Below are 26,856 nucleotides of genomic sequence, written 5' to 3' on the forward strand. Positions count from 1 at the left end.
CTTCTCTGAATATAAGGGAAAAGGAAAGAATAATTATAAGTATTTGAAATGTGAAAGTCAGAGGGAAAATTTTACTTTACCAATCAATACATATTAGCCAAGAGGGATCAAACACTTAAATTCATTCCCTGATTTGCCTGAAACAATCAGAATCTTTGGGGTCTATTTCCAATTACAAAAAAAAGCTACAGAGATAACTGGACAGCAACAAAGAAAACTCTCAGTGTGTGTTATAATAACGTCTGTAAAAGTTGTTCCTTCTTTCCTTTTCAGATTAGATTTTACAGTTTCCAGGAAAAACTGACGTAAGACGTTTGGCATAAACTTGCTAAGTGATGCTTATATTTCAAAAGCAAGAGTAATGAATTAGCTCAGTAAACTTGTTTTAAGGCCAAGGGGGAGAATGGTAAGAGAGACCTGAAGAGGTTCCGGTGACTGATGGTCTATATAAAGAAAAGTGATGCAATGCGGGGTTGTAATAACTGCTGGTACTAAGAACAGCAGAGTGACTTGTTTGCTGCTTTGGTGAGGCTGGGCCCTGAGTTCAATTACATAAACATCCTTTTTCAAGCTCGTTACAGAGTCAAGAAGACCAAATCCAACCCCTGTAATTGCAAAAGTATTTTCCACACTCTTAGCAAAATACAGAAACTGGGTCAAGGATAATCGTCGCTCAAATCTATCCTGTCTCCTTGAAATAAAACTTCGTAGCTATTCATTTTTTAAACCTACCTTGCTCCAAAAGGTATTTAACCTTAAATTTATTTTCTGTATAGATATATAGCCTTAACATTCATGGTAGAATACACAACCAACACATGGGTACACGTGGCACAAATAAAGAACGTGAAACGTTCCCAGACACGGCTTCTTGGGGAAGATCACGTGAGGAAGATCCATGTTTGAGGGCGGGGCGGACTCGAGCTCCCCTAGCCCGATGCCCCCAGGAACTCACGCGAGCTTTGCAAACCTGCCAACGGCGGCGAAGTGAACTGCCTGAAACAGTCCTTTAACTCTGGTCATAGAAGAACTAGGACTAGAGTCTTGGTTATTTTATCTTCGGTGCAATTTTAGAGCTATTGCGACGGTTGTCACAGATTTTTTTAATGATAACAACGAATAAATAATAATAAGAATAAAAATCTTGGGTTTGTCGCTGTTTGCCTCAAATCACTTTTGGAAAGAATAGCAATAATTTTCAAAACTCTTCAATTCTGGCGTGAGCTCGTCAGAGTGGGAATAAGGTCACTCCCCTTGTCCAGCACCCCCTGGAGGAGCTAGAGAAAAAAGCCTCCTGATTCCTTTCCAGTAGAACTTCAATGCTGCGTCTCCCAGAGGGGTCTGCATTTTAACAGAGCAAACAAGTCAACCCTTAGGGAAGGATATGGAAGTGTAAGACGCAGTTCATGGCTCAAGACCACACAACAAACAGAGACAGCATCGGACAAGCAATCAGAGTGCCCAAAACCTGAGGCCAGTTTTCCACACTTCTGGCTACCCTCCCCCCAAGAATTTTAGAGAAAAAGAGGAATTCCTGACTAACCCGCTCCACCTAGTTTTAAGACCGATGGAAAAAGACGCCGCGATATACCGCTGCTCTCAGGACTGCGGGAACCGAAGCTTTGGGCTCAGTCTCTCTCTTGGCCCGTCTCAGGGGAGAGGACCTCACAGGCATCCAGCCAGCGTCCACTCTGTTCCCGTCACTCTTCCAGGCACCAGAGATGTACTGTGAATAAAAGAGATGAAATCCCTGCCCGGGGGGCCCGATAGTCTAACAGGGAAGACAGAGTAAACAGGCACGTAGAATGTGCACCGTCGGGTGATCAAGGCCAGGCAGGAAATAAAACAAGAGAAAGGCGGGTGGAGGTCACCTCCTGAGCACAGCAGCGGGCAAGGCCTGCCCGGGGAGGTGAAATTTAATAAGCCCCGGGTTATACAAGCAGCACATGGAAAGGCCCTGGGGAAGAGGGTCCCAGGCAGAGGGAACAGGGAGGGTAAAGGGGCTGAGGCCTGACCCCAAAGCTTGAGCGTGGGCGTGGCCGGTCCTCAGAGGAGCCAGGCCCGGGCCCTGAGGGCAGGGGACCAAGATGAGGGGCCTGGCCAGATCCTAAGGACCAGCGAGCCCTCGGAGGGCCCTGGTCAGGAGAGGGGCCTGCTTTTAATGCACATGTTAAAGGTCACCCTGGCGGCCGCTGAAGAGATCAGACTGGGAGAGAGGCTGGGGCCAGGGCCAGGGCCGGGGGTGCAGGGGACAGGGGAGCAGCAAGGTCCTCGCAGAAGACCAGCCGGGGGCCTCGGCCACACCAGCAACGGGCTTTCCAGGGAGGGTGGAAGGGACGTGGTGGAGTTTAGACCAGGAGGGTGAGGAAAATGAAGGAATCAAGGCCCCAACGATCATGTGTCAGGGCAACAAACGAGATGGGGAAGACCCAGTTCCAACGTCGGCAATTTAAAATCCGCGGAGCCTCAGACCCGTCTAAGGAGAGAGGCCACGCAGACAGCGCGGTGCTGAAGTCCAGGGCTCAGGGAGAGACCGTGTGGGAATCAGCGGAGGACACTTAATCGACGGCATTTAGAGTCCCAGGCCTGCGTCAGGGAGCACAGGACGGCGGACGGAAGACGGGTGCCAGCCAAGGACGCTGGCAGGGAGCTGCCTGTGAGGCCCAAAATAAACAAAAACAGACAAACAACCAAACAAGCCTGTATATTCCAGAAGCCCTGGGGACAGAGGGCACGATCGCTGTGGATTTGTCAGCTGCTACTGACAAAAGTAGCACGAGATGGGCTGGCCCTTGACCACGTGACTGGCCACACGGAATTTGCTGGAGAAGATGCTAAGATCGGAAGCGGAAATAGGCCAGAGTGCGGTTGGTAAAGAGTTTTGCTGTGAAAGGGGAGGGAGAAGTAAGGCAGTAGCCGGGCGGGCGGTGGGTCAGGAAGGGCTTTTTAGGTGGAAGAGTCTGGAATGTCTGCACGCTGTTTGGGATGAAGCCAAGGGGAGGAGAGTCAGTGACGCCGGTGTAGGCTCTGTAGGGAGGGGCAAGCGGAGGGGGCCCCCCCGCGCAGCAGGCGGGCGTCTTGGGAGAGGCGCAGAGACGGCCATCACCGGGTGCAGGCAGGGCTACTTCTAGTTTCTCACATAAGAACCCCGACGGTCAGCCGGGCGCGGACAGAGAGACAGGAAGGGCGTAGCAGACGGCGCTGCGGGGAGGCGAGCGCTCGCCCGAGAGCCTGGGTGCCCGCAGGGTGCGGGGAGAGCATGCGGGGCGGGGCCGTGAGAGTGACAGAGGAGCAGACACGGTGGCACCGGGTCCAGAGCGGGGGGGTGGGGGGGGCAGAGCCTGTGGGCCGAGTCCAGACGCTGGAGGCGAGGGGCGCACGTCCCCTCCACGTAGATGTCAGGACGACGGGAGAGAGGGGCCAGCAGCCCGGGGTCTACGGGGACCGGGTTCGGGGGAGACGGCCCAAGGAACACAGAGAAGGGCGCTGCCTGCAGGTGTGTGATTCGAAGGAGGTGGTAGCGCCGCTCCCGTGCGCTGCAGCCTCCAGGTAAGTGAAGAGCGAGTGGGGAATGGGGCCGGGGCTCTGGAGGGCACTGTCTCACTGCCACGTCCCCCGGCATCTGTCCCCTGGGCACCGTGCACCTCGGGCTGGGCATCCTGTGCGCTGAGGGGCCACCTGTGCTTGGGGGACGTTTAGCAGCAGCCCAAGGCTCTGCCCACTCGATGCCAGGAACACACCCACCACCCTCCCAAACCGACAAACGAAAACGTCTCCAGCCGCTGGCAAATGTCCTCTGGGGGCACAGTCACCCCAGCGGGGAACCTCTGACCCTCTGCTGACCACCCTGGGACCGTTCCCCCTTCCCTATTCAGCACCTGAGCGCCAGAGAGAAACAGACCCCATGAAGGACCAGCTTCTTCCAAGAACATACACTGTGTTCCCCTGGGGCCAGTGCGAGCCCTGTCTCAGAAACAACCTAAAGAAACCACGATTGCCCACATTTTCCGCTGGCCCTTGGGCAGAAGTATTTTACAGTATATCTCGCGAGCGCATTTGGTACTTACAGCTAAAAGTTCCGGGAGGCGAAACATAAGCCACAGAAATTGATATCCAGGTCTCCACAAGGTCATGTGAAAACCTGCCGCAGGGGCTCCCAGAAAAGACCAGCCTCACCGACCCCCCAGTTGCTCCTTGGATTCTGTGCGGAGCAGTGTGCTCGCTGCCACCCAGCAGTGACAGGAGGACCGGCACGCGGGTCTCTGCAAGCAGCCCACGCCGGGCCACGGGCTGGCGGGGCGCCCGGTGGTACCGTCACTGTGTGCCCGGCCCTCCTCCTGTGGGTGCGCTCGCCCCATCTAGACTCACCGATTTCTCAATAACAGTGCAATCACCCTGTAGTCTATGTGTTTAAAAAGGAGAAGCCACACACATACAAACATAATCACACACCACTTCCTCGGAGTAAGCAGAAGCGCAACATCTAAGGCAAACGGTCTCTTCTGGGAAGCTCACTTGGCCACGGTTAACCATTGAGGGGCCAGGTGACCTCTTCCTGCCCAGGGTCAACTCAAAGCCGAGAATGGAAACCCATCGAGGAGTCGTCTGGGAGGTATAACACCCCGGGCCCTGCTCGAGGAGACGGGAACTTGCGGCGGTGACCTCCTTCATGGGGAAGCCGACTCCCGCCCTTCTCAGCGCCGTGGTCCACCCCGCCGTCAGGTTTCATTTGTGATCGCAGTTCGGACGTGATCGGCAATTTGTCCACACAGACCATAATCACGCGGACCTGGGCACGCAGCCCGAGCGTCCCGCCCGCACCCCGCAACCCCGTCTCGCACCTTTGTCTGCTGTCCTAGTGGACGGCCAACGGAACTGGCCCTTTCAAAGGGCGGGTGAGAGAAGGTCTGGTCTCAGTGAGACCAGAGGTTAATGAGCCTCCCTTCAAAGGGGCGCGTGGGTGGCGACATCCGGCTGAAGCCGGCCTGCGATGACCTGTGGCCTTCGCGGAGCTAGGCCTCGACACTGCCCGCACCCCCAGCGGCCGCCTAATGGGTTTCTGAACTTTTCCAGCCTGGAGTCGCCCAGTTTTCTCAGGGGGCGCCGAGCCTCCAGGCGACAGTTTTGGGGATCAAGCAGGATTTTTTGCCTCATCTCCCTTTCAAGATTCATCCTTTCCAGATGAGCCCAGAGCGATGCTTATCCAAACACTTCACTCCCCACGGCCGGAGGGAGGAGGCCCCGCTGCTTCTCTTCACTCAGCAGCCCAGCACCCCGTCCTTTCTTACTTTCTTTCCCCACGTGGGAACCACGGGGCTGGAAAGGAGATGTTTTCTGGGCAAGACGATTCTGGGCCAAAAAAAAGGAACTTTTCATCTGAAACTGGGCCTGCCCCGAAGGAAGTGAACTGGGCAGGAGACTGGAGAAGGTGACGGGGCTCCTGGGGACGCTTGTCACCAGGCGAAGTGCAAGGGCATTTCTTTCACTCACCTCTTCAGTTAAACAGTTTATCAACACCAGTTCCTGGCACCACAATGAACCCAGCTCCGGCTGTGGGTTTGGGAGAAGAGATTTAAAAAATGCACGACATTCATTCGTCTGAAAAGATTTGGGTGCCTCCTGTGTGTCGGGCCCTGCTGACGAGAACTCCGGCTAAGAGGAAAGGACTCTGTGTGACCAGGCTTCTTAGCCTCAGCACTGCTGGCCTTCGGGGCCAGATGGTCCTTTGTTGTGGGTCTGTCCTGTGTTGTAAGATGTTTTGCAGCACCCTGACCCCTACCCCTGGACCCCAAGTCGTGACAACCAGGAACGTCTCCGGACATTGACACATGTTTTCTGGAGAACAAAACCACTGCCACCAGCCCACCACGTCACCACTATTGAGGACACAGACAAATATTGGCAATAGAATATAAAAAGTTTAGCAGTAGAGTTACATAAAAGTAAGGGTGTTGCACAAAAGCAAGTCTAAGCATCTTTGCCTGAGACTGATCACCCCCAAGGGGGTGATGCTGGAACAGGGCCCTGCTAAGGAAGTAGGCGTCCGATGCGTGACAAGAAAGACCAGGGGTGGGACGTGCAGTCCAGGCAAGAAACAGCGCAAAAAGGCAGAAGGCGAGAAACAGGCAGCACACGTGGGGCACAGACGAGAGCTGGCCAGGGAGCCCGAGAGAGAAGCACAGCCGGATTCCTGAAAGATCAAGACCCTGGCCTCTTCTCCTCTGAAAAAAATGGATATAGGTGCGTGGGTGTTATTAAACTCAACAAAGTTTTAAAACATTTTTAAATCATTGTCAAGAGTCCCCTTATTTTCAAAGTGAATGTCTCATGTAAAGGGAACAGCAAATGCCAAGCTCTGCGCTGGAATCTTGATGGAAAATCTGAATTCACGTACAAAGAAGGCTGCGGCCCTACTGTGAGTAACTCACTCCTTAAGATGCTGGACGCTTGTTCTTCAGAGAACATCTATTCATTGCCCACTGACTTCATAAAATGCATGGTATTATCCCTTGTAGTACTACAATTAACCTTTCGTCATACCATTCTCTTCCATAAGAATTACTTAGACTGAATGTGAAACTCGTGTGTAGATGCGGGGCCTTTGATCTGGAGCACGGTCCACACAGGACGGATGATGTGCTGTTGTGAAATTCTAAGAAGGGCTGAACTTCTCTGTGATGTTTGAGACAAAAAAAATCATTAAGTTTTGCTGTGTTAGTCTGAGCGGTAGTGCTTTCAGTTTAAGTATCGGTGGTAAATCTCTTAGCTGAGCGATTCTTTTAAGGATGACTTATGTTAGGACAAATGGACTTATTCCTGGGCCTGGTAAGTACCATACAGCATGTAAAAGGCCTGAACATTTGATCAAATTGTATGGTTAATCCCCTAATTGCCCGTCGAGAAAGGGTTTCAGGAATAATTACAGAACCTGGTCCTATTCACACGCGCGGCTAATCCTTTCTGAAACCTTACGAGGCTCTCCTGCTCAGCAACGTCCTGAGGCTGAAGTTGCCGCAGGTTTGATAGATGCTTGCTTTAAAATACTGCCCCAGACACACACACAAAACAAACATATTTGTTTTCAAAGTGCCCATTGCATTTGAAGTAAGCGGCGTTGACGCGGGAATTTTTGACCGAGCTCCTCATGTGTGTAACAAAGCCCTTTTCTCGTGGGGGTGAGGGGTGAACACTTATGAAGGTCAGACAGACTGACGAACCTTAGACGTCAGCTCCTCCGAGAAGTCGTTGCTGAAGACCTAGTCGAGGTCAGACAGCCTCCCTTCTGCTCCCCTTGAGTCCCGGGCCTCCCTCCTCCATGCGCGTGCTGGATGTTCGTGCTTTAGAGCAGAGAATAAGGCACCAGCTGGTAAATAGCTAGAAAACAGTGAGGTCTCTGCTGATCTTGACACAAGGGAGGCCGGAGGAGTCTGGGAGGCTTCAGGGAAAGGGTGAGCACAAGCGGGGATAACTTAGGCCACTTTCCAAAGAATCTCCATGGGCCGCCTACCGGGACAGGCAAAAACTGGAGCGGCCCACAGTGGTGACTGCATTAAATCGGGTGGATCTATAGCCCTGGAATGAACAAGTACAGAGTGAAAATTACAGGAGTCTTTAACACAAAAAAAAGGCGGACAGGTCAACTCCAGTAAAAACTTGTGGCATTTTCTTTGGACCCCCTCCACCCCCAACTTCTCTTTTTTGCTTCTTTCCACCCAAAGTTCCTTCTCCTCCAAACCCCGTCCAATCAGATGGGTGACTACAGACTCACTCATTTTGAGGGGAAACTAACTGGAAGGGGCTAAAATAGTAACCGGGTGGCGTGAGGCTTCCCACAAGGATGCTCTCACTAGAAAGAGTGCAGAAAAGAACTTCAGGCAGAGCCGTGATAGACATCTGTCATTCTTTTTTTTTTTTTGCATTATGCGGGCCTCTCACTGTTGTGGCCTCTCCCGTTGCGGAGCACAGGCTCCGGACGCGCAGGCTCGGCGGCCATGGCTCACGGGCCCAGCCGCTCCGCGGCACGTGGGATCTTCCCGGACCGGGGCACGAACCCGTGTCCCCTGCATCGGCAGGCGGGCTCTCAACCACTGCGCCACCAGGGGAGCCCGACATCTGTCATTCTTGTTGGGCCACCTTCCATCTTCACTACTTTTCTCAGCTTAGGGATGTTCTGCAGGTCGTGATGGGGGGAAGGCTGCCCCCTCCGTGGAAGCCGACCTTGTCTCCCCAGCCTCCCTTGCAGCTGGCACACAGGCAGCGGACGTAGGCTCAGGAGCCAGGGATGCAAAGCAGGGGTGATGCACGGACCCCCTTCTAGCAGTAGCTCCCCCTGGTCTGCAGAGGTGGCAACCAGTGCCCCTCGGAGGGTGGCCTCAATGATGTCAGCGTCACAGGCACCAGTGGTCTGGTCGCGGGAACTGGCTCCCAGTCTGTGATGTCATCATAGGAATTTCCTGGCTCTGCAAGATGGGAAGACAGATTAGACAGATTGTCCAGGCCTCCCGGAGGGTCAGCACACTTTAATACATTCTTTTCCTCCCCAAATTGGCCCAAGTTGGTTTCTGTTGCAGCTGAGAACTTCGACCGGAGGGGGTCGATGGAGCCTCCGAAGGTGACCCCAGTACGGCCTCTCCCAGGTGACCTCAGGTGTGGGAGCCCAGGATGAGTCTGTGACGGATGCTAATGCAAGGAAAGTCACAGCTTCCTACCTCACAGATCAAACACCTGTTTGACCGTCACGTATCCTTTAGCCCAGGGCGCCAGGCGGGATGGGGGCTTAGGGTGAATCAGGAAGGACAGGGGTCCAGGGTCTTCCAGGCATTCTCCAGTTCTCAGCTCACACGCCGCTCCTTTCCTTGCAAAACCCCAATGTCCTAAGGTCCAAGTGCCAGCCCAGTGTAGGAGCCCCAAAGGGTCAGGGGGTCCAGTGGGGACGAGGGCTGACCTGAGACACAGGTCAGACGTGAAGCACTAACATGTGTTGCAGTCACCTCACGAAGCCCTAATGTTGATGCCAGACTGGGCCCCCGAGGCCTGCGGCGTCCGGGGCTGTGTCCCGGAGAGCAGGGGTATTGGGAAGGCGACGGGCTCAAGCCTGAAGGGCTGGGCTGAGTCTCAGCTCCACGTATGACCTCCCAGCGCTATGACCCGGTTCCTTGCCCAGCCTCCACCTGCTGTCCTGTAACATGTCCCTCCCTCGCGTGCACGGGACATTCAGGCCAGCCACTCTTGGTGCATCTCTTGTTCTTCAGGTGAGTACCCGTAACTGCTGCTTCCGTGTTTGGCCCGGTGCTTTGAAGATCTGTTTCGTGGTCGTTTCTCTCATCTTCTCAGAGTGAGGAGTTACAGAGAAAAGATTGTTTTCCAAGAAATAATAAGGCCTTGTTATACTTCCTATAATGATTCAGTTATGATAATGTCACATTATCATGGCTGTGTTGCTGGATAGAAGAGTGCTATCTAAAGCTAATGAAATAGAGAAACATCTGTATATTAGGTACATCACCAACGTGCCCGGTTCTACAGTAGGAACTCACCTGTGATACCACCTCCCAGGCTGCACCAGAGTTAGTCTGTGTAACAGACTGGAACACAGTGCCAGTGATGGTGAAACGCTGTGTCTCTTCTCTATCCTGAATCACCAGCTCTGGGGGAAGCAGCTGCCATCCTGGGGATACTCAGGCAACCTTGGGGCAAATAACTGAGATCCCAGCCAACAGGCACCGAGAACAGAGGTCCGCTCGCAAACACGTGAGGTGGACGCTCCCTCCCAGAGCCGCTGGATGACCACAGCGCTGGCCGACGGTGGGACCTGAGCTGGAACCACCTGGCTGAGTGTTCCCCATTGCCCCGCCCACAGAAACTGTGATATAATAGTTTGCTGTCTTAGGGTGCTAAGTTTGGGGTCATTTATTACGCAGTATTAGGTAGTTAATGCATTACCTAATTGATACATACAACCACCCGCACACATGCACACGCGCATTCATTACAAATCCTCGGCCCACGATTTCAACCACATAATTCTACTGCACCTGGAGTCCTGCCCTCAAGTTGTCCGCACGGGGCGATCGTCCCATCCTGATATCCTTTAGTTCTTCAGCCAAGACACTTGAGTCCCTGGAGCCCAAGACGTACTCACCTCACATCAGATTTCGTCATACACCAAAGGGTATATTCTAGGTCGAAGAAAAGAGACCCTCTTGGTCTCCATGTTTGTATCAAGGAAAGGAAAGTATAAATAAAGGTATCTGCCCTGCTAAAGCGAAAAGCCCTCATCAGACTCTCCTAATAGGATGAAAGGAGATTCCCAATTTTATAAGCTGTGGAAAGTCTGCTAAGCAGGGTAAGGGTGATGGATGTGTGGGGCATTGTCTGTTGGTTGAAGAGATTCTTCTGAGGAATTTGTACTATGGGCTATTATCAAAAACAAATCAAAGAACCAAAATGAATGAACAGTTTACGCTATTATGAATTCTTAAGCTTTGACATATGCGGGAGATTTTATGAGTCCAAAGATATTGGCTATTTAGCATTTAAGTAAAACGCAATAGATAAACATATTCACAAGGATTTAAAAGATTATGCCTCAGATCTGTCATGACCTATTAAATTCAACATCCATCATCTAGCTAATCCCCAAATTCTTTGCCATCATCGTGAGACGGAACACCCTTGCTCAACAAAGTGACTTGTTTACTTACATAAAATGAGTTTTGAAATAAAACTTTATTTCCAGTTGACTATAAAATCCAATAACTGAGTAATGCTGTCATGAAACAAAGTGCTCTAAATACTAATAGTAAAGATACTAGCTGAAAATATTGGAGGTGAGTTAAGAAAAATAAGTAGGCAGAAACTAGAATATGTAGGTGTGCCATAACTGATTTAATTGTGGGGTGGTGGTCTGCGACTGGAGTTACTGAAATGGTTTCCAAACAAGTTTGGCATGCTGTATTCTAGACCTCGATCTGTTACACAAGGAAAAGCTTCCTCATAATGCTGTTCAGAAATGGGAAAGGGAGCCTGTGGGCCTCTGAGAGGGACAAGCGGACTTGGAAAAAGATGGCCTTGCTCGCCAGGCCCTGCAAGAAAACAGACCAAACAAATGGTGCATCGGTGTGGGAAAAACACACTTTGATCCTTATTTCACACCATCCACCAGAATTAATTTGAGATGGTTCGTAGACTAAAATGTAAAAGCTAAAACCATGACGCTTTTAAAGGAGAGCATAGGAATATCTTTGGGACTTCGGGTAAGCAAAGGTGTTTTTCAGGCAAGATATGGAGAACAGTAATCATAAAGTAAAAACGATTAGCCTTTATCAAAACTTTTAACTGCTGGTCATTAACAAACACCATCGAGAAAGTAATCAGGCAAGACAGACTGGAAGAAATTCTTCGCAAAAGAAATATTCACATTATAGAAAGGACTCCTAAAACTCAATAAAAATAAAAGCAAGATGGGCTTCCCTGGTGGCGCAGTGGTTGGGAGTCCGCCTGCCGATGCAGGGGACGCGGGTTCGTGCCCCGGTCCGGGAAGATCCCACATGCCGCGGAGCGGCTGGGCCCGTGGGCCATGGCCGCTGAGCCTGCGCGTCCGGAGCCTGTGCTCCGCAACGGGAGAGGCCACAACAGTGAGAGGCCCGCGGACCGCAAATAAATAAATAAATAAAAGCAAGAGATTTCAACACTTTACAAAAGAAGGGACGCACGTGAAAAATGTTCAACATCACCAGTGATTAGGGAATTGCAAATTAAAACTACAATGAGGTACCACCAGGCACCAAATAGAGGATCTAAAATGAAGAAGGCTTTTTTTTTGGCCGCGCTGTGCAGCCTGTAGGATTTCAGTTCCCCAACCAGCGATTGAACCAGGGCCCTCAGCAGTGAAGGTGTGGAGTCCTAAGCACTGGACCGCCGGGGAATTCCCTAAAGTGAAGAAAGATTGACAAGACTTAATATTGGTGAGGATTTAAAGCAATCAGGTGGAGGTATAAAATGGTACAATTACTTTGGGAAAAGATCTTGTAGTTTCTTAAAAACCAAACATATATCTACCCTATGATCCAGCAATTACTAGTAGGTATTTGCCCAAGAGACACGGAAGTGTATTGCTACAAAAGATCTGCATAAGTATGTTTGTAATGGCTTTATTTGCAATAGCCAAAAGGTGGAAACAGCCCTGGGGTCCGTCTGTTGGAGAACGGGTCAGTTGCCTGCAGTGTGCTTCCTCCAGTGAGCTACAGTTTAGCCATGAAACGCAGGAGCTGCTCATTTGCACGGCGACACACGTGAGTCCTAAGAGCATTTTGCTAAGTGACAGACTACACAAAGAGGACACGTCACGCGAGTCTATCTGCATCAAATTCCACAAGAAAAGTTCATCCGAGGATGGTGGGGATGGAGTTGATAGGCATCGTGGAACTGGGTTGATGGTCACGTTCAACACCTTGATGTGGGTTTAGGTTACGTAAACACCTCTCTCAAAACCCAAAGGATAGGACACTTAAGATCTGCATCTCACTTTGAGTCAAGTTTACCTCAAAAGAGAAAAACTGTGAGTAAATATCAAAGTCACTCAAGGCTAAGCATTTATGGAGAGGAGGACATTCTTGAAATGTACTTAAAAATAAGACGCGTTGGCAGCCGGATGCAGGAACAGGTAGCTGGTGGGCAAACGTAAGTGAGGCAGGTGTGGCGAGGTTGCTCGGCCATGGAGGTGGACTCTGGTGGAGACCCCAGTCCTCACTGTGAAACGTGCTGGGACAAAATTTCTCCAAGGCTATGAGTTCCTAACAGCTACATTTCTTTAGTGTCAAACTCTCATACAGGGCTCGGTTTCTTCTTTCTTCCGCCTACAGAGTTCTAACCAGAACGACGGCCGGGAAGCCCTGACGCTGTGTGCCTGGCCAGCTGCACAGCCCACATAGCCGGCGAGCTCAGGCCCCGTGAAACTTGTAGAGGCCTTTCGAGCGCCCTGTACGTCAGGAGACAAGTTGCCTGTCTGACCTGTAATTTACAGCTAGGACGTACACGAGAGCCCACGGAATTTATAACTTAACGTTCAGATATAATTAGGAAGCGGTTGAGATAAAATCTCAGGCAACCAGCAAAACTTTAAGCTATCACAAATCTGAGTAAGTTAACAAATTTTAAAATTTTATAAGAAATATGTTGGAGAGACTTCTAAGTGTGCTAGTTAGGAAAGGATGCAGAGGCAAAAACGTCTGATTTCTTTGCAAAGAATGTATGATTTGGTAGTAGAAATAAAACAAACTCATAGAAAACAAGCAGGTGACGCTGAAATGTTGACCTGTGAGACAGATTCAGAGTGTGTAGGCCAGGAAAGCTCGGTGCGGACAGGAGCTAACGACCGTAGCTCACATATACGGCAGTGCGCTGCACAGTTTTCTAAGTGCCTTCGGACATTTCCTCCTGACGTAGCATTGCTGTGAGACGAGCAGGGCTGAATATGGTCTCGATTTCATGGAGGAGCCTGAGATCACGTAGCTGGAAAGTGGCTCTCCAGGCGGGAGGGGAAGGGCTGCGTAAGCAGATCTGTGGGGCCGGTGGTTCCGGGGAGCAGAGGGAACATTATAAGGTTAGACCAGTAAACCAAACTGGGTGAGTCAGGAAGAGACTGCTGGTAGCAATCTCGGGAAAGGCAGCTCAGCAGGGTGGAGCGCAGATCTGGGTGCCAGGCTCGGGGGTCTGACCTCACACCCAGCGCTAACGTGTGACCTTGTGCGGGCTACAGCCCCTCATCCAAAAAGTCGGAGGCCGTTCAGCACACCAGCTTCTCATGCTTTCCTTAAAGAGCCTCCCGGACTTGTCTGAGCCTCAAGCCCCTGGAATCCGGGTCTTTCTCTCTCCTCCGAGATATTAGCTACTCTTGTAATTTCACAAGACATATCGTGGGGTGTCGTCACCCTGGACGGGGTCACAGGGGGACAGGCTGGGAAGGAAGCTTCCTCCACATGGCCAGCAGGGCTGGCTTCAAAGGCAGAAGCCCAGGGCACACACCCACCACGAAACACCCTGCCCTGTGGCCTTTCCCAACAGCAAGAACGTCAACAGGTGATGACAGCTGTAATAAATACCCACAGATACCTGCAGACCCCACCAAGGTTCTCAGAGCTCAGTGGGCAGCGCTCAGATGCACTTCAAGAGAGGAACCTTCTGAAACTTTAGGTGCCAGGTTTCCCCCGAATTGAAACAAATCTCACCGTGAGGCCCAGAGAGGTTAAGAACCTCAGACAGGTCACACAGCGTCTGGGTGTCGGTTCTGGGATGTGAATGCCAGCGTCCAGCCTGCAGTCAGCGCTCCGAGCACCACCCGCTCTGCCTTCTAAGTGGGATAGAACTGCAGCCCCCAAGCTGATGGCAAGCACTCAGCCAACCGAGACCGAGGTCTGAGACTTTATATAAATCAGCAGACAGCATCAGAACCAGAGTCACAGGAGAAGGAGGGACCCGACTCTCAGATGCAAGCGTCTTGGAATTCATCCCTCCCCTCTCTTCCCTGGTCCAAGAGATGCCTTCCTCCCAGCCCACCCGTGCTGACCGGGTTGAGCACCACCTGGTCATGTCACGGGGCAGGCCCGTGCCATCCTTTGACCCAAAGTGACCGCAGGCACGTCTGCAGAGCCCTGCAGAAGGGTTGTTTATGTAGGTGTCGGTCTGGAACAACACAGTGGGCACAGGCGAGGAAGGTCGAAACCATAACAGACACCCTGCGTTTGAGCCCGTGGCAACTGCTGAATGACACAGTGCAGGATGCACAGGCACTAGGGCTGCAGCCTCCTGCCTCCTGGAACCTCCAGCTCCAGGCTCTGGGTTGGGGGGGGCGCGGGTGCACGGACCCGGCCTCTGGCTGACGCTCTCCGTGGTGCGGATGCCAAGCCTCCGGCCTGGACGACGGGTGACCTGACAGTGGAGGTGCCAGAATGAATGCGGGACCCAGAGGAGCCTCAGTGCGGGGTGACGTCACACCTTGCCCATCAAAGAGCACTTTCTTTTATTTTCTTTCTAAACAAAAAAATGATTTCTTCTGTGTTGCCTGGTTGCTCAGCGAGGAAAGAGGAACTGTTTCTATGTTTTATCATCTGCTATTTACTCAGTGCAAGAGGCAGAGCCCGGCGCCCTGGGAAGTCCCGCGAGCAAACTGGAAATTCCGGCTCCACAGATGATCTATCTGTTCACAGAATCGTATTTTCACTGGTTGTCAAGAGTATGTTTAATATTGCCTAGACTTTGCAGTTTTTGGTTTTTGTGTTTTGTAGGTTTTTTGGTCTTTAAGAGAACCGCAAAGTTGTGTTAGGGCAGTTAACTTAAGGTAATTTTTTCCTTTTTTCTGTTTCCTTTCTTAGTTTAGAAAGCAAAATGTGCTAAGGGAAACTGAGTACAAGAATAAAAAAGAAAATAAATTTTATTTTAAAAATACACATTTTTAAAATAAAAAAAATGTGTCAGTGGGGTCAGGTGTTTGGGGGCAAACTTGTTAGCTATGTCACTAAAAGGAAAATGAAGAGAAAAGAAACAGCCCTTCAAAAAATTTGAAATTGTCCTGTTAGTTGGTCCTAGACTTTTTAATGTACATTCTCCAGAATGCTCACCACGGCACGGAGGAAGAGGCCTCTTTGTTTGTTTGTATTCATAGATGAAGAATAAAATAAGAATTAAAAAACACTCAGTAGAAAAAATGAGAGCACCCTCAAATTATATCCCGGGAAGAGACACCTGAAGCTTTACTTCACTGAGAATTAACCTCGTGGCAGAACGCGTAATTGAGATTCTGAAGCTGCCCAATTTCTGAGTGAGAAGTACCCGGTTTAGACCCAAGGAGAATTAGGAAACCCAGCTTTGTCAAGACAGGCTGCTATGAAGGATGAAATTCCCCCAGATGATGAAGTTCTGGTCCACAGGGTTTCAGAAAAGTGTTGGGCCCGCAGTGGAGGCTCTGGTCCGTTTCCACTTCTCCACCAACTCAAGGGGCCGCTTTGGCCTCGAAGCGTCTGCACTTGAGTTTTCTCATCTGTAGAAAGGGCAGCTCAACAGGGCAGTCTCCAAGGCCACGTGTAAAAACACGGATCTGTGGTCATTCACGCTGTCATCAACCTCAGTTTACTTTTTGCTTGCCTTTTATTTAACCCTTTAATGTTCAAGAGTATGTCCAGTTGAGGTTCAAATATATATATATCTGTTCACACACATCTCCAGAACACCCTTCATTATCTCAGCACACGTCCCATTTTCTGGTGTTGGCTGAGACCGTTCTGTGCTGCAGGCTGGAAACTTCCCTCCAGGTCTGGGAGCTATACAGCTTTCCCCCCAGGGGCCCTTCCTGCTAAAAGCATCTTGTTCACCTCAGTGTCCCAACAGCCCTTAAAAGAAATGTTTTAGGCCAGAAGAAAACACCCACACAGAAGGAACGGACTCTGAGGCCAGGGCGACAGGTGCCGTAACTCAGCACAAAGCCCTGCTGGTTATGGGGCCACATCCTTCCTTGGGGGGATTCCTGCAGCCCGTAGAATGGCTCTGCTCTCCTCCCATCGAGACCCAGGCTGTTTGACATTTCTCTACCCCCCACCCTAGACTCGCGGGTTGGGTCACCCCTGCACTCCCTCCCCACCCCCGGCTGTCTCTCTCTGAGTGGCCCCCGCCCAGTGCCATAGCCAGAGCCGACCTGGCATGGGGATGCCGAGGGACAGAGGAGATGGGGTCGGGGGGCCTTCAAGACAGGTCAGATACGCACTCTGCATTAACAAATACCAGATTCCTAGCTGGGATTTTCGCTTATCGTGACGTGCTGCACTGGGCCTGACCCCAATTCATACGGTACAGTCTCGGCCCCCAGTACCTCGGAATGTGACCTTATTTGGGGGTAGGGGTCTTTAAAGAGGTGGTTAAGGTAAAATGAGGTCACTAGGATGGGCGCTGATCCCACAGGACCAGTGTCCTTATACGAAGAGGAGATGAGGACACAGACACACACAGAGGGACAACCACGTGAGGACACGGGGAGAAGGTGGCATCTCCAAGCCAAGTAGGGAGGCCTCGGGAGAAACCAGCCCCGCCAACACCTCGATCTTGGACTTCTAGCCCCCAGATCATGAGAACACACGTGTCTGTTGTTTCAGCCTATGGTACTTTGTTATGGCGGCCCCAGGACATTAATATACTTGTCAGATAATCGTCTCCGTGGGCACTGAGGTGAGGCTGCAGGAGCACACGGGGAGGATCCAGAAGCTCTCACTGCTCACCCGCCGACTGACTCACTGGGTAACACCCTCCCTGCATCTGGACCCGGCTGGGTCAAGTCAGAGCCAAGGCCGTGGACTTCCTTCTAAGACGGCTTTTCTTTAGGAGATGGGAGGGGTGGCAGCACATAACACGTGCCCAGTAAATGCTGTTCACTCCCGGTTCCCACGCGGCTGGTGCTCTAAAGACAGGGCTGTGCGTGGCTGACGTGTGCGTCTCCAATCTCATTCACACAGCGTCTCACCGGCTGAACCTTCGCCCGCAGGGTCAGACCTGGCCCACGTGGACACCGCCCACCCAAGGAGCACATGGGCTCACACAAAACCACGCAGGAGCACCACTCCCCACACACACACATGTACACACATGGGCACACGGGCACATACACACGGGCACACGTGTTCATACACATGCACACGGGCACGTGTGCTCACACAGGCACACACGCACATACACAGCCAGATGTCTCCTGTCTGCCCATCCTGATGGGCTCTTCGTCTCGTGCAAGGACACCATCAGGAGAGACTCTGCCACCTGCCGACTGGACGGCAGTAGCCACACTTCTTTGACCCCCAGTCGATGGCCCCGCAACCCTGGGCTTGAGCATCTGCCCTGGCCCCGAGAGTCAGCTCTGACCCGGGAAAGTGTGCAGGGCACTTGGCCAGGGTAAAGGGGGGCTTGTCTGCGGAGGCGCTGGGAACTGCAGAGGTCTTGGGGCTATGCCCACCCCAGAGCCCGGCTGGGCATGGGTCCAGGGAGCCGACCGCCACCTCCCCTCAAGGGCTCTTGGGGGGACAGAGGGAGGGCAGGGAGGTCCAGGGCTGCTGCCCACTCCCGGTCCAGGAGGCCGGACAGGCCCCTGCTCCAGGCAAGGGTCCTCAGACTGTCCCCTCCTCGGGACGCCTTCCTGGCTCCCCTGCGACGGGCCAGGCACTGCCGCGGGTGTAGCCCCTGCCGCCTACAGGCCCGTCCCACCTCCCCTGACGCTCTCGGGCCTGTCTGGATGGGTTTATGGATTCACGTTGCAAGAGGACCCCATCCCGGTAACAGAGCAAAGCACCCCAGTCAAGCTAAAGATAAGCATTCCTGGGGCCTGTGGTCCTGCTTCACACCGAGAAATACGCCGCTCGTCGGGTTGGATCCCAGAGGAAAATGCTTCTCCCGACAATGGCGAGGTCAGAACCCTCTGTGCTCGTGAAGCCACAGGCCTTCCTGGTCCGAACGCCCTTGCGGACCGTCACGAGCGGCTCAGGACTGCAGGCCTCCACCCCAGAGGTGCTCCTTTCTCGTTTTTTCAGTGGTTCGCTGCATGAGCGGTATTTCTGCCCTCATTCTTCATGTGTAGTGGCTCTCCGGTGAGCGGGGGTGATGAACAGGCCTCCAGGTGCCACGGCTCTTGGGAACTCCTTCAATGAGCATTGTGAGGAGGAAGCTGTCTACGGAGGCAGCCGGCAGGGAGGCCCCGCTGCAGAGGACCCCCCACTTGGAGTCCAGGACGTGGTCTCAAGGAACCAAAGCATCACGTCCGTGTGTTGAGTGGAGCTGAACCCAGTACCCCCAATTTCCTGCCCCTCCCGCCAACTCACACGTGATGGTCGGGACACAGATGGCGCTGCCCACACGGTGCTGTCCCTCTTCGCAGGGCAGACCGTACACCACTCAGCACGCGGCGAGCGGGGATGTTAACTCTTCCTAACCGTTTACACACGTGGCCTCCAGGAACCTGCAGGCCTTGGTCAAGACAGCCAGGCTGGCGAGCAGAAAGTTCAGGACAAGGACCCACAGCAACACGAGGTGGAAGAACCGTGGATTTGGACCCAAACAGACTGGACTCCACTCCCGGCTCCTTCTTGCCAGCTGGGCTTGGGGCTCGTCATGAAGGGCTCTGGGCCCCCATCCTCCCACCTGGAAAATGGGCGCATTTCTGGCTCTGGACGGTGGTGAGGATGGAGACGGCATGTGTGACCTGCGGGGCAGGTACAGCTGCTACCGTGACCTCCGGGTTCCTGCTCACCTCAATCTTCCTCGGCGGCGGCTGTGTTTTCCAAGGGGCACCCACAAACCCGCGGGCCAGCAAAGGTCCCGGAAGAGGGTCTCCTCGGTAAGTGTGTCTGGGGACCTGACCCACCCCGTCTCCCTTCCCAGGGCCTGACATGAGGCCTGGCACACGGGGACCGTCCAGTGAAAGTGCAAAATGCACGAGTGGGTGAAAGATGGAGAGAAGCCCCTTTCACTCTGCAGAACCCGGCATTTCCAAACTTGTGTCAGAGGCCATTTCCCTCCAAATACCTGGGAGCTGCCATCCCAGAGGGGCGAGTGCATCCCCGGCCCCTCCCGCTGGGGGGCGCTGCTGCTGGGAGATGGTGACGGAGGACCCAGCGCGGCCTCCGCTCCAGCTGCGGCCAGTTTTATAAACAGCCCAGACGTCTGAGGATGTGCCTCACGGCCTTTCTCCACCCACCAACTCACTCAGAAAACGCTAATCTCACTGCTGGTCTATGAGGAAGAAGAATAAGGAAGGTTAGAACAACGCAAGTCTGCAGGGTATTCCAAGAGGAAATCAGAAATTCCTCCCATAGGCGTTAATGAATTAACAGTCCCGACTGCCGCCAGTCAGCCTATAACACTATTTAAATTTCTCCCTAAGAGCGAGAAAAGGATTGTGCATTTCGACAATCACAAAGACATTCCAAATGAAGTCACTGTATTTGCACAGAAGTCTTGGTCAATAGGACCCAGCTCTTGGCAGTGACGGAGCGGGCGACAGGCCCAGAGGTGTGGGTCCTCAGGACTCACAGCTTCAAGTCTCCTCGTCGAGGCCGCATACATGACTGAAGGACACACAGCGGCCTCCCACCTCCGACCTCTCTCCCAGGTCACTAACTGTCCCAGTCTGCTAGGGCCACCAGAGCTAAATATTCCAGACAGGGCAGCTTAAACAACAGAAATTTAATTCTCCCAGTCCTGGAGGCTGGAAGTCCAGGAGGAAGGTGCCGGCTGATTCCATCCCTGGTGACAACCATCCCACCACCGTGTCCACACAGGGTGGAGAGAAAGCCAGGGCATCTCTTCCTCTTCCTGTAGGAGCTGTAGCCCTGCCGGACGAGGGCTCTGTCCTCAGGACCGTGTTTACTTTTACCATCTCCTCACAGACCCTGCTTCTGAATCAGCCACACTGGAGTGAGGGCTTCACCGTGTAGATCTGGGGGACATAAATGTTCAGTCCACAGCACTGACCTCGTGCGGGGACCAGTGTCACCAGCAAAGACCACAGCTCAGCTGTCTTGCAGCCATGACGCAGCCCGGGTGGAACAGACATGACGTAATGCACAGGCAGGATTCCTACAGGCAGCGCCGTCCACAGAGGGCTGAGCTCCGCAGTGAGGTGTCGGGAGCACGTCTCACTCTGCCGGCCCCCGCCTGACACGCATGACATGCATGACACACATGGCATGCTGATACATCTTGCCCGCCTGACATGCCTGACACACGCCATGTCTGGTTCCAGAAGCGGCATTAAAGTTAAGAAAAAGAGGAATACAGACAACCCCAGTGTGCCTCCACAGATGATGGATAAACACAATGTGGTCCATCCATACAGTGGAGTACGACTCGCCCTTAAAAAGGAAGGAAATCCTGACACAGGCCACACCACGGAGGAAACCTTGAGGACACGATGCTCAGTGAAATAAAGTAGTCAGGAAAAGACAAACACTGTGTGGTTCCACGTATGTGAGGTCCCTGGAGGTGTCAGAGACGGAGAGCAGGAGGGTGAGTGCCAGGGGCTGGGGGAGGGGGTGGGGAGTCCAGGTTTAACGGGGACGGAGGTTCGGTTTGGGAGGATGGCGAGGTTCTGGGGATGACGGTGGGGGTGGTCACACAACACTGGGAATGCACATAACATGACTGAACTGTGAACCTAAAGACGGTGGAGGTGATAAATTTTATGTTATGTGCATTTTACCATAATTATTAAAAATAGCATCAGCTATTATTAAAGACAAGAAACTTCCTGCAAAGGGTCATGGGCACCATCATCCTGGCCTCCTGACACCACCTGCCGGTGCTGGTGAAAGGCGGGGGCCCTGGTGAGCGGTCCTGGGGGCCGTGCAGAGGCCACAGGGGTGGAAGCCTCGTCTCGAGCCGGGAAGTCATCACCTCCTGACAGACGTCTGTGGCCGGCATCTTGCACAATTCTCGCTCTCGCAGGTGTTTCCTTAGAGCGTCTCTGCCTATGGATGTAGCACAAACACACTGGCTGCGAGTCGCGGGCCTGGAGCAGCGCAGGCCCAAGTGGGCCTTTATGTAATTTGCTCCTTAGTCATTGTCTGGCCAGGAGGTCGGCCTGCAGTGCAGTGCCTCCCTCCCCTGGGCCTCTGCGGGGGCTGCACCGTGGGCGCGGTGGGCAGTAAGCCTCAGCGGCGAGCTCCACCAAAGGGAACTTGGAGGGATAAGAGCCGAGTTGTCTGGAAGTCATTCGGCTGAGATAGCAAAGAGGGTTTCCCCGAGCCTGCCCAGGCACCGATGGCTTCTAAACTTGGGGGGACATCACGACGCCCCGTGTGAGCGCAGGGCCAGGGTAGCCCCGGCCGGGAAAGGGTGGCATCCGCGGGGGAGCCAGCCTGGGCCAGCACCTCCTGCCCAGGCCGCCGGCCTTCCCGCCTCGGTGGCAGGGGATCCCCACTGAGCCCACGGCGGGGCTCAGCGATGGGGTCTGCACTCGCGCAGGGTGCGGGCAGAGGTCCACACCAGCCCGACACCCTTTGTTCACGGCTCTTTTCCTCATAAACACAATGGAGAGAGTCCAGCTTCCCAAAGCAGAGTGGGATTCGGTGAGAAAGGTCCCGGGGTGGGCTCGGGAGAAACAGGCGTGGACACCAACACTCAACACACGCATACACTCATATACACACGTCCACCCGCACATATACACACACACTCAGACACACGTACACACATGTACACTCAGGCACCCACATCCGCACTCACACACGTACATACCCACACATTCACACTTACACACACGTACGCTCAAACATACACACACGCTCACATGAACATATACACACGTACACTCACACACACACTCACACACACACCCTTACTCTCAGGCAGGCCCAGTGGCGGTGAGTACAGGGCCCAGCCCACGCCCACCTGCCCCCCAGCTGGACAGGCTGTGAGGGACGCCATAGCGCCCTGGGCCTTCAGGTCCAGACATGGCTCTTGGCCCTGCTCAGCCCCATGGCAGCATCTACACGTCCAACCAGCTTGCACTTTCCCGGGAACCTGTCTGCTCTCCCAGAGCTAAGCTTCTTCATTCTTGAACCCAGAAATCTTAGAAGATCCAGTCAAACACACATGGAATTCCTATGAGTGGAATGAAATTCATTTCTTGCATATGTGTCTGGAGGGAAAGATGTATGACTGTACAGAATAAGCTACCAGACAGCTTAAACGTCACCCTGGTTTTCTCGATGGCTTACTCTTTAATGATGGCATAACCCTGAAATAACCCCAGAAGTGGACGTGACAGAGGAACGCACCACCAGGGGCTCTGACTTGGCGTCCCAGAACCAGGACACATCCGCCCCAGCATCGGCCCCAGCGCGGATGCTGGGCCAGGACCTCTAGCTCCTCGGCCGGGTCCTTCCGGGGACAGAAGCACTGCGGGAGCACGTGGTAAAGGGGAGCACTGAGCCCCGCACACCTGCACATGACTCAGGACCCCGGAGACAAGGCTGGGCCTGGCTCCGCAGGGGGCTCCCAGCCCCACCGCCCCTTCAGGGAGGAGCCAGGGTCACCCCAGCCCCGGGGGCTGCCCCCGTGCCTCCCCCACGTCACCGCTAGCCCTGCACTCGGGTCCTAGGACCCCACACTTCAGCACACGTGAGGTAAAGGAAGTCGTCGTTCGGGCTGAGACGCGGTTTGCGGTGAGCCCACTGGGCAGGCCAGGTGCCAGGGCCCCACGCGCACGGGTGCGGTGCCCCTCCCGGGGGCGAACCCCTCCACGACGGCTGGTCCCGTCGGGGCGACCTTCTCAGTGGGTCCCGCCCACAGCCCCTCCCCTCGGTGCCGAGGCCCCTCCCCCGTGGCGCTGGTCCCTTCGCCCAGTGGGTGCTGGTCGGTTGCTGCCTCCATTGGGCGGGGAGTTCCGTGAGGGAGGGGCCGCTGGGCGCCCATGTCTGGAGATGCTGGGCGCAGAGCCCACCCATCCAGAGCTTGCAGAGGCCCCGTCATCCGGCTCCACCCGAGCTGGGGAGGCACCGGGAGCAGGGGCCGCGCTTGCCTCCCCGGGGGGGCCTCGACGGTGGCCGGAAAGGAGGCCCTTGGATGACGAGGTGCTCTCTACGGACACATTTCTAAAGCGACCGAGGGGCGGATGATGGTGCAGGCAGCCACACCGAGGCAGACCGGGGTCCTGGGCCTGCTCGAGCCGAGAGGAGGTGACGGGACGGAGGGCGAGCTGAGAGGAGCGGGGCTCAGGGCGGCTGGGCAGCAGCCTGAGCCGGTCCTGGGCGCCACGCGGCTGCTGACCCCGGACGGCCCCTGCCTCAGTGTTCTGTGCAAAACGGGAAGATAACAGCAACCTCTAATCTCGGGTACCACCTCCTGCGGCCGTTCGCTCACAGTTTGAGAATTCCCGAGTTTGTGGAATAAGCAGGGGAACCTCTCGAGCAAGTCGTACGTAAGTGATGGGAGGGAAAGAACGCCCCCCAGGCGGGGCTGCTCAGGTATGTGGGACCAACCCTAAAGAAACTCAACTCGGCACCTGGATGCCAAGCGCTCCTGCCAGCTACTCGGCTAATGGGGGGCCAGGAGCCAGCCTGCTTGCAATAAGGTAATTGCCGCTGTAACTCCTTAACTGACAGCAGTGATGGTCCTTAGCACTTATTTTCCAGGGACCTTACAAGGCTTCGTTCTCCCTGGGAAACTCGCACACCACACCCGTTTCAGGATGGAGAGCGGCAGAGGGCCGGCGAGGGCAAAGTCTCTCCGGCTGTGACGGGGGAGAAGCTGCACCGCCTCAAACAGGCAAGCAGCACGTGTCGCTCCTGAGCTTAAAGCCAGGCGCGCCCCCAGCGTCCACCAGACACAGGCCTTTCCTCAGGGCCCGTCCGTCTCCCCCGCCACACCCCACCTCCCCGGACGAGCACCCCGGCCTCTGCCCCCCACCCTGAGCTGTGCCCCGCGTGCGGCATCCTCAGTGCCGGCTCCCTGTCACTCACTCGGAACGTGGCCCCCGATCGAGCTCACTGGCAGCCCCCCAAGGAGCCTCCCTCAACACCCCCCGGGCACGGGGGGTCACTGCGACGCGGGCCCTGGAGAGCAAGACTGCCCCACGCAGGATCGCCACCCTGGGCCAGGCCCCGCGCCTGTCTCGCATCAGAAGATGAACTTGCCCAGGGCGGGAATGGGTCCTCCCCCGCCTCGGCTTCTGGACCTGCCCCAGGACCCAGGTGTGCTCAGTGGTGCCTGGGGTGGGGGAAAGCATCGAGGGTCCTGCTCGGGGAGGCTCTGTTGCGGGCGCTCAGCTCTGGGGATGAGGTCTCGGGCCTCGGGCCGGGAGGGGAAGGGGTCTGATGAGGGAGCGGGACCACCCGCAGGCCGCCCATCGGAGGGGAAGCCCACCCCCATGTGGGTGGGCAGAGTGAGGATGGACCTCACGTCCCGGGAGGACCCTGACGCTGCATTGTCTCTGCCTTGAGAGTAAGATATCCTCCGGCGAACAGCGAGGCTGCCGTCCAAAAGCAGCTTGATGTCTTTTCCTACGAAATCACTTTGCATCCTGAGGGTTTCTCTCCTGACTCAACACGCCCGCTACTGGCCCAGCTGCCCAGCCAGTGTGGACCGCCCGGCGCTAAGCCTGATCGCGTCCCCCCTGAATGCCCCCCGTCCCCCCTTGTCACTCACCTGGTCACTGCCACCACCTCCAGCCTTCCTCCAGGTCACCACCCCCAGCTCCCTGCACTCAGCCCAGAAGCCTAAGCTTCCTCCCGTTTCCGTGCAGAACAAAGTCCAGATCCCGGCGGCCTGGAACGGAAAGACCCCACGACCGACCTTTGTCCTAACCTGCTCTGCCCCGTGCGGTCAGGACCAGCCCCACGGGCTGTTCAGATGCACGTCTGAAGTGACGTGAAATGAAAACAGATGCTCTCAGCCACACCGGCTGCACTTCGCGCGCCCACAACCACCTCAGGCTTGCAGCTGCTTACAGGGCAGCACAATTCTGGAACATTCCGCGCCTCGACGGGCCTGGAGGGAGAGGACGGGAAGCTGCTCTGGGCCGGTCTCTACCCAGTGCGAGGCACCCAGACTTCCTTGGGTCCCAGCAGGCTTATAAATTCATCACAACGAGTTCCCAGGTGTCCCTTTTCTGGGGACAAATAAGACTCTGCTTGAGAGACCCTGGGAGCAGCGCCCTTGCGCAGGGGACCCGGGAAACCTGAGCACCCAGAGCTTCCCTGGCATGAAACGGGGGCACCGGGGTGGGTGTGCTCAACAGTGACCCTCAGCAGCGCCAGCGGAGGGGTGTGATGACTCCATGGTTTCACCTCGTGGCCCCCAAGCCTGGGGATGCACGGAAACCCTTTGGTGAGAACCAGGCCGCCTCCCAGACCCACCGGCTCAGAAGCCCAGAGGTGGGTCCCCCATGTCGACAACTGGCAGGGCCCCTGGGACTCCAGTGAGCGCACTGGACTGAGAACAAGATTCTCCTCTTCCCTCCCGCGTTCCCCAAAGGCACAGGCTCCTAACAGAATGAGCGGAGTGTTGGAACGCCCTTCTCCCAGCCGGACACAAACCCTCAGTCGGGGCTATTAATACAAAACCGCTGCTGGGGATGGTGACTAAATCGCTCTCAGAAACACGCTGTTGACGTTTCCACAGCAACCGTCTCCTGAGAGTCCTGGCGTCCGAGGGAAGCCGGGCACAGCCTCTCCCTGTCGTGACCCGCCCCACCTCTCACCTCCGGGTGCCCGTGTCGCTCTCTGTGTCACGTCCAGCCCGAGTCCATTGTGTGCCCGCAATGTGAGGTCTGAACAGGTGATGGATTCCATCACGGAAACTTACCTGCGAGCACTCGTCAGTATTTACTGAAGCCTGAAACGCAAGTAAAAAACAATTTGTTTTCTCTCTGTTTATGGAAACTGTTTCTAAAATAACTGAATTGTGTCAGCATCAAAAACACTGCCTGGTGCAGCTGCACTAGGCTGACCGGCACTGAATGAGGAGTCCGAGGCTTGCAGGGACCCTGAAAACCATGAGCCAACGGCCTCCTACGGCAGGGCACCCGCGCAGGAGCTGAGACCGGACGGCGGGACCCCGCCCCCAGCCTTTCCCTCCCCACTGCCCACAGCTCAGCTCGGCCCAGGCTGATGGGCGACCCTTCCAGGTGTCGGGCCCACCTTTGCTCCCGGGTGGCCAGCTGTGAAAGCGGACACCGTTTCCTGAACACCTACATCCACCCCACCCCACGTTACACCCCTCAGCCCCACTCACAGCCCTGGGGTGGATATCAGGCCTCCCACGGGGCTGATGAGAACATGGACGCTTCCAGAGATCAGCGACTTCCCAAGATCACACAGAAGCTCTGGG

General features: G+C 54.6%; 1 long non-coding RNA gene across 1 annotated transcript; it reads right to left on the bottom strand.

The window, feature by feature from the left end:
• Positions 1–21,186: 21,186 nt before the first annotated feature.
• On the bottom strand, positions 21,187–25,259 carry LOC112414104 (uncharacterized). Its single transcript, XR_003006076.1, has 2 exons — positions 25,174–25,259; positions 21,187–21,494 (listed from the first exon to the last, which is right to left on the bottom strand). It is a non-coding gene; the product is annotated as an uncharacterized LOC112414104 (long non-coding RNA).
• Positions 25,260–26,856: the final 1,597 nt, after the last annotated feature.

Source organism: Neophocaena asiaeorientalis, unplaced genomic scaffold (genome assembly GCF_003031525.2).
Source record: "Neophocaena asiaeorientalis asiaeorientalis breed wild unplaced genomic scaffold, Neophocaena_asiaeorientalis_V1.1 scaffold8, whole genome shotgun sequence".
Taxonomy (NCBI): Eukaryota; Metazoa; Chordata; class Mammalia; order Artiodactyla; family Phocoenidae; genus Neophocaena; species Neophocaena asiaeorientalis.